The sequence below is a fragment of the Cyanistes caeruleus genome, chromosome Z (genome assembly GCF_971803275.1).
Source record: "Cyanistes caeruleus chromosome Z, bCyaCae1.hap1.1, whole genome shotgun sequence".
Lineage (NCBI taxonomy): Eukaryota > Metazoa > Chordata > Aves > Passeriformes > Paridae > Cyanistes > Cyanistes caeruleus.
The window spans coordinates 77,071,231-77,077,401 of NC_141732.1; the positions used below are offsets into that span (position 1 = coordinate 77,071,231).

Genomic DNA, 6,171 nt, shown 5'->3' on the forward strand with positions numbered 1-6,171 from the left:
GTTATTTATTTTAATGGGATCTGTTTAAACTAGGCTTTGCTCATCCTGTTTAGTAAATGTGTTCTCATGAGGTTCCCATAACAGTGTCTGGCTCTTTTATGGAAGGGAATCCAGGCCCATATATACATATATATACATACATACATACATACATATATATATATACGTGTGTGTGTGTGTGTGTGTATATATATATATGTATATGTATATATATATATATATACACTTCAAGCCCCAAGTGGGAAAGAATAAAGCCAGCTATTGGTAAAACTGAAGAAGAGAGGATGATGGAGGCTGCAGAAGAGGGAGGTGAGTGTCTGTAAAGCTCCTTGGGAAGGGCCTCAAAGGAGAGAATCTCATCCACTTTCTTTCCCCAGGTTCGTGGGGATGCCTGCAGTTGTGTCCTGAGGAGGATGAGGACTTGTCAGTGAGACCTTCCTGACTTAAAAAAACAGTCTGGTTGCCTTACATGCACCCAACATCTGCATAATAACCCACAAACCATGAGTTTATTTCCATAAGAATTTGATTTACTGAGTTCACCATCCCCCAAGAATCCTTCTGGTGGTTCTACTCTTCCCCTGGGATGTGCAGGGGCTCAGCCCATGCAAGCTGAAGACCCCTGGGACCTGTTGGGGGTTGACCCTTGTGCATGGTGGATGCACTGGCTGCCCCATCTTCACTGGGGAAGCCACCTGGCAGCTGGCCTCTGGACCCCTCTCCTCTCTGCAATTTTTTTTCATTAGGTTTTCAGATTCATAGAAACACATTAATTAGTTCAACCCTTCTGGTGGCAGGAGGTCATGTACATGGACACCTGATATTCCAAAGTTACCTTAGAAATTTCAAAAGGTTACTTCAGAAATTTCCTTTTCAGCATAAAGGGCAAATATATTGAAAAGCTTTTAGAAATGTCACTAATCTTAAGTACATAAAAGTTCTCATTTGAAATTCTATCAAATTAGGAAGGCTGTTGCATGCATGAAGATAATATTATTTAGGAAATATGTTTTGGAAACAGGGAAAGTCATCCATTAAATGGGGCTACTTGGTCTTATTTTAATAGGGAATGAGGCCATCTTGCAGGAGAAAATCATCCATGCTCTGGAAGGAAGGGGAACATGACAAGAGAATTTTCATGGGGATCTACAATTAAAAAAAACAACCAAACTGTGTAGCCTGGAATTTTCTTGATTTAGGATTTTTGGAATTTAAAATTGCTGATAAAAATCCACAGAAAAGCCAAAGTGCAAGTGAGCACAGAGCAGATGAAGACATAGTTGTAATTCTGATGTGCTAGTGCAGGAAAGGTTTCTGCCCCAGCCTGGTGATTCAGCTGGAGACAACCAGGGAGACTAAAGGGGAAGATTATTAGGCATCAATGTGGAGGGACCATGAAAAATGCCAGCATGATCTGACAGTGCAAGTAGAGATAGAGAAATATTAACGATATTGTACAAGGCACTGAGACATCTCAATGGGAGTTATGTGGAGATTGGCCATCTGTAATGGAGAAAGATGAAATAAATCTGTAACAAATGATGGGAGAGAAAACCAGAATGTACCTGGGAACTGCAAGGGGATGAACAATCAGAGTTTCTGCTGAGAGCATAGGGATCTATGTCAGGAAAAATTTGGTCTTGGCTAGTTTGAACTATCACAGAGTTATTGTGGACCACTGATATAAAAATGTAGTCAAAAGGTGAATGGTATTTTAGGATGTGTGACACAAAGTGTTTTTGTCAGAGGTAGAGAAAGGGCAATATTGTTACATGGAGTAAAGGTTAGATTATGTGCTTAAAATAGAAATGGGGTAAGAAATCCAACATGAGAACAACAAAAAAAACCACTTATACTCTTTAACCCAACTATATTAATAGTTATTATTAGTTGTTATTAATAGTAGCTCGTGTGGCTGAACATCAAGAAAGGAAGAGATGTAATCAGACTGGAGGAACCTTTTTTTTTGCCCAAGGGTAAGTGGATATGAATGAGAGATGAATAAATATATGTCTAACATCTCAGTAGGCTCTCTAGCTAGTGGAACAAAAGGATTACAGAAAGTTGCTCTGTGGGGTAGAAGAAAAGGAGAAAAATCTTGGACATAAAATGGAGTTTAGAAAGTTTATGTCTTGACATTAAAGCAGAAGAAGCTTGCACTGCTACAGAGCTGATGATGAGAAGTCAGGGAGTGATGCTGGAGAGTTGTGGACCTCTCCCCTGGGGGATGATTGTTATTCCAAATAATCCCATCAGCAGTGATCCAATTCTTTCCATATACTAAATGTTATGCTGTGATTTTCCATCAGTTGAGAGCTTCCTTTAACTTATTGTGGCCATATTTTCAATCCACATCAAAAATAATTGATGTCAGTGATATGAGAATTGGATCTATTACTAGATTTTAAATTTGTATTAAGATATGCAATAATTTGTGTTATTTTGCTTGTTTGTCTCTCTTCTTTTGTTCTGGAATGAGTTTCAGGAAGAAATATATTAATTGAGTTCAATATTTTAAAATTTAACCTCAGTGTAAAGGCATTCCAAGGAGAGTGATAAGAGAATGAAAAAGAGAATAAAAAAGGGAAAAAAGGATTTTTTTCCATCATCTCCAAGTATTTTAGATCACTATCTTTAGAAAATGTTCCTGAAAGTCTAGGAAAATAAGTCATATATCATAAACAATAATGAGTATTATCAGCTTATTACCTAATTAACACTAATATTTTTGTAAAGGTCTGGAAAATAGGATTTTAATATGCAGCAATAACAGAACCACAGGATTGAAAACTTTCTCTCTGAAGCATCACTTTAGTGCATTAGTAGGCCAGTTTTAGAAAGGATAATTCAAAATCATATCTCCTCTGACTTGATTTAAAAGAAGATCTCTGTTGCATTTCCAATTCTAAAAAATAGAAAACAATAAATAATTAGGAATAATATGCAGTATTATCTGAAATACAGAAGGTAGTTTTAGTAGAGGAGACAAACAAATACTCTTAATCTGTCACTTTAAGATTGCACAGTGAATACCATGACTTCTTGTGATTATTATTATTATCTGAAAAATTCTCCTTCTTGTCTCTGCTTTGTTGCAGGCTTTCTCAAAGAAAAGCTACTTATCTCTCAGTGCCACCATTTCCCCTGTGTTTAAAGGAAATAATATCATTCCTTGCCTTGCCAGGGTTGCTAAAAGGGCAAGTGTTTTAAAGATTGAAGCTCTTTAGCTGTGGTGTAGGAGTTGGGACATATAAATAAATAAGATCTGGTGCAGCAGACTCAGGTTCGTGGCTGTGTAAAATCAAAGCTTTCATCTGTCAAGAAAACACATGTCTGGAGGGAATGAAGTGCAGTAAGATGATGTGATGGTAGAATTAGGGTGATAGATATCCATAACCAAGCATAATATCTCCATGTCTGGAAAAGAAAAAAATAGTATTTTGAACTCAGCCACCCATCTAAATATTATGATGATATCATTATGAAGTCTTCACACACTGACAAATGCAAGGCACTGTAGAAGCATAAAGCACTTCAAGTAAATAGTAACACAATTTTGTCAGAGGCTGAAAAGTTAATTCAGTCCTGGCCCCATTAATATTTTTTTAAATTTTTTTTTATTATTTTATTGAATTGGTTTATAAGGTAATAAATAATGCTCTTCAGTTTACCCAGGCTACATCAGTTGACAATGGAAACTTTGACTGATGACAGAGCTTTGGAGTTTAGATTAATATAATATTATATTCATGTAAAGTAAAAATTCTTCCTGTAAAATAGCCACCTTCAAAGCATGCAGTGGTTTCTGCTGGTTTTTGTGCCCTGGGCTTTGCTTTTATAGAGTTGTTAGTATGAAACCACAAATATAACTTGGAAACCAACAGAAAATTAATTGACTGGTTTAATTTTTGTAATGATTTCATTTTTTTCTAAATTAACAAGATATGCATTGCATATGCATGATTATATGCACAGAGAATATTCTCCTGAATAATGTGTGTTTAGAATCCTATACATGTTAAAAATACATCCTCTCAAAAATCCAAACCAATCATTAAACAAATTAAAACCCAACCAAGCAAAAGATACCCCCAAACAAACAATAAACACAGGGAAACCTTGACAAAAATCTGATTTCTCTGATGGAGCTTTCTATGACCTTTTCTGTACATGCTGTATCTCTTTAAGCTTTATACTTCTGAAAACAAAGCAATCACTGTCCCACTGCCTTTCCATAGGTCCAACACATCTAGAATGCTTCATGCATTGCTGAGGGGAACCTTTGGGCTGAAGATCTGAAAGGGCTGGCTAGGTTCACATTTTGCTCTCCTTCCACCTAATTCATTTTTAAACTCACTCTGATTTTCAATGCACTGGTAGCCTCTAAGTAGTTTATACATTTCTTTCCAGGTAGTAATTATCTCACTCAAAAATCAGAGCGATTTTCTGGTCCATCTCTAAAACAAGAGCCCACAGTGATGAAGTATCACAGCACCTCCCTAATTTTGAGTGCCTTGTGTTGGCACATTCCCAGAAACAGGAATTGCTTAGGAATGATTGGTTCATAATGTAGTGGGAACATTTAAGAAGCTGTCAGATGCTTTTCCCCCCTCCTTTCTGATTATCTCTGGCATCTAAGATACTAATGCTGGCAGATTATCCAGAAGCCCTGTGATTGTGGTTTGTTTCTCTTCTCTCCATCTACTTGGAATTGTCTTATTTAATATGTTTTAGCTCTGACAAAAATCCTGCAGTCAGGTGGATAATATCTCAGAAGTGCAATTGCCACTGTCATCTCAAGGAAAAAAAAAAAAGCATCCTGACATTCAGTTTGAATTAAAAAGCAATAAATGTTTAAAAATATTAGAATTAATAAATAATCTTTTATTTCTTTCCATGTAGTAATTATACCCCCTGGGTCTAATCCACTAGTTTCCCCCTCCCAGGACTCCTAAGGAAAGTAGGCAAATGTATACTTTGGTGTCTCCATGGTCAGGACAAAGGATTTTATCTGGAATGATGAGGAGAACCAAGAGCCTTCAGAGCCTTGCTGGAACCAGAGGAGAGGATGCTGTTGAGTGAGTGAGCAGCAGATAATATATAATATATATAATATATATAATATATAAATAACCATACATACATGTACAATTTCCCACTGCAGAAAAAGCCAAAAGTCAGAGTCTGGCCAGGAAGGTGAGAAGGATTCCCTTGCCATAAACCTCTCACTATTAAAACAGCAGGTCACCAAATTGGTGGTAACAATCAGAGCTCTTTACAGCCCCGTGACCTGAGCATCTCAGCTTGTGCTTAAAATTGTCCCAGCTCCTCCATTTTTAGTAATCAGATCTCAGTTTTAATTTTGACCTTTCTATTTATTTATTTATTTATTTTAATCTTCTCTCCCACAGAGGCCAGTAATTGGTGAAAGAAGATTAATTATCAAAAAAAAAAAAAAAAAAAAAAAAAGAATAGCAAGGGGAAAAAAAAAATGAAGAAATGAAGTTCAGGAAAGAGAGCTGAATTACCAAGGACAAAGAAGAAAACTCCAAATCCCATAATTTTGATGCCTATTTTTGATGCCTTCTGTGTTTTTTTTTTTTGTTAGGAAAGACCTAAAAAAATATGTTTATTTTGGTTTAATAGATGAGGTGTCTTAAGGAACGGGGTGTAATAATCACAATTCTAGGTAACATATGTCAATATATATGCAAGAGAAAAGTAACAGTAGCTCAGAATAGGCAGACCTGTGTGGAAAGGGCACTCAGGATGTTGGCATTTCTTACATGACTTTCTGTGGATACTTGCTTTTTTTTTATTTTCTTAAGCAGAAAGAATAATTTACCTGTTGATGACCTGGCTTTTGGCCTTTTTTCCCCTGCAGCAGAAAAATGTCTTTTCCAGCTGCTTTGGTGGCACAGTGAGGCACAGGTGTTTCCTTTTCTGCTTTGAGCTGGAAGGAAAGGAAAAAGACAACTAAAATATATTGCCAAAACCTAAATAAACAGCAGGAGGATGACTTAGTGGAGCAGTGCTGGAGTTTGCCATATTTTGTTTCAGCTATCTCAAATATTATTTAGTTTAAACAGGCCATGGTTGTTAATTCAGCAACCAACAAGTGAAAAACTGAAATGTTCTGTGAGGTTGCCTCCAAAAGACATGGGCAGTTTG

General features: G+C 36.5%; 1 long non-coding RNA gene across 1 annotated transcript; it reads left to right on the forward strand.

Annotated features, from left to right (window-relative positions):
* Positions 1–4,932: 4,932 nt before the first annotated feature.
* On the forward strand, positions 4,933–5,850 carry LOC147648611 (uncharacterized). The gene is made up of 2 exons (XR_015280229.1): positions 4,933–5,078; positions 5,412–5,850. It is a non-coding gene; the product is annotated as an uncharacterized LOC147648611 (long non-coding RNA).
* The last annotated feature ends 321 nt before the right edge of the window (positions 5,851–6,171 follow it).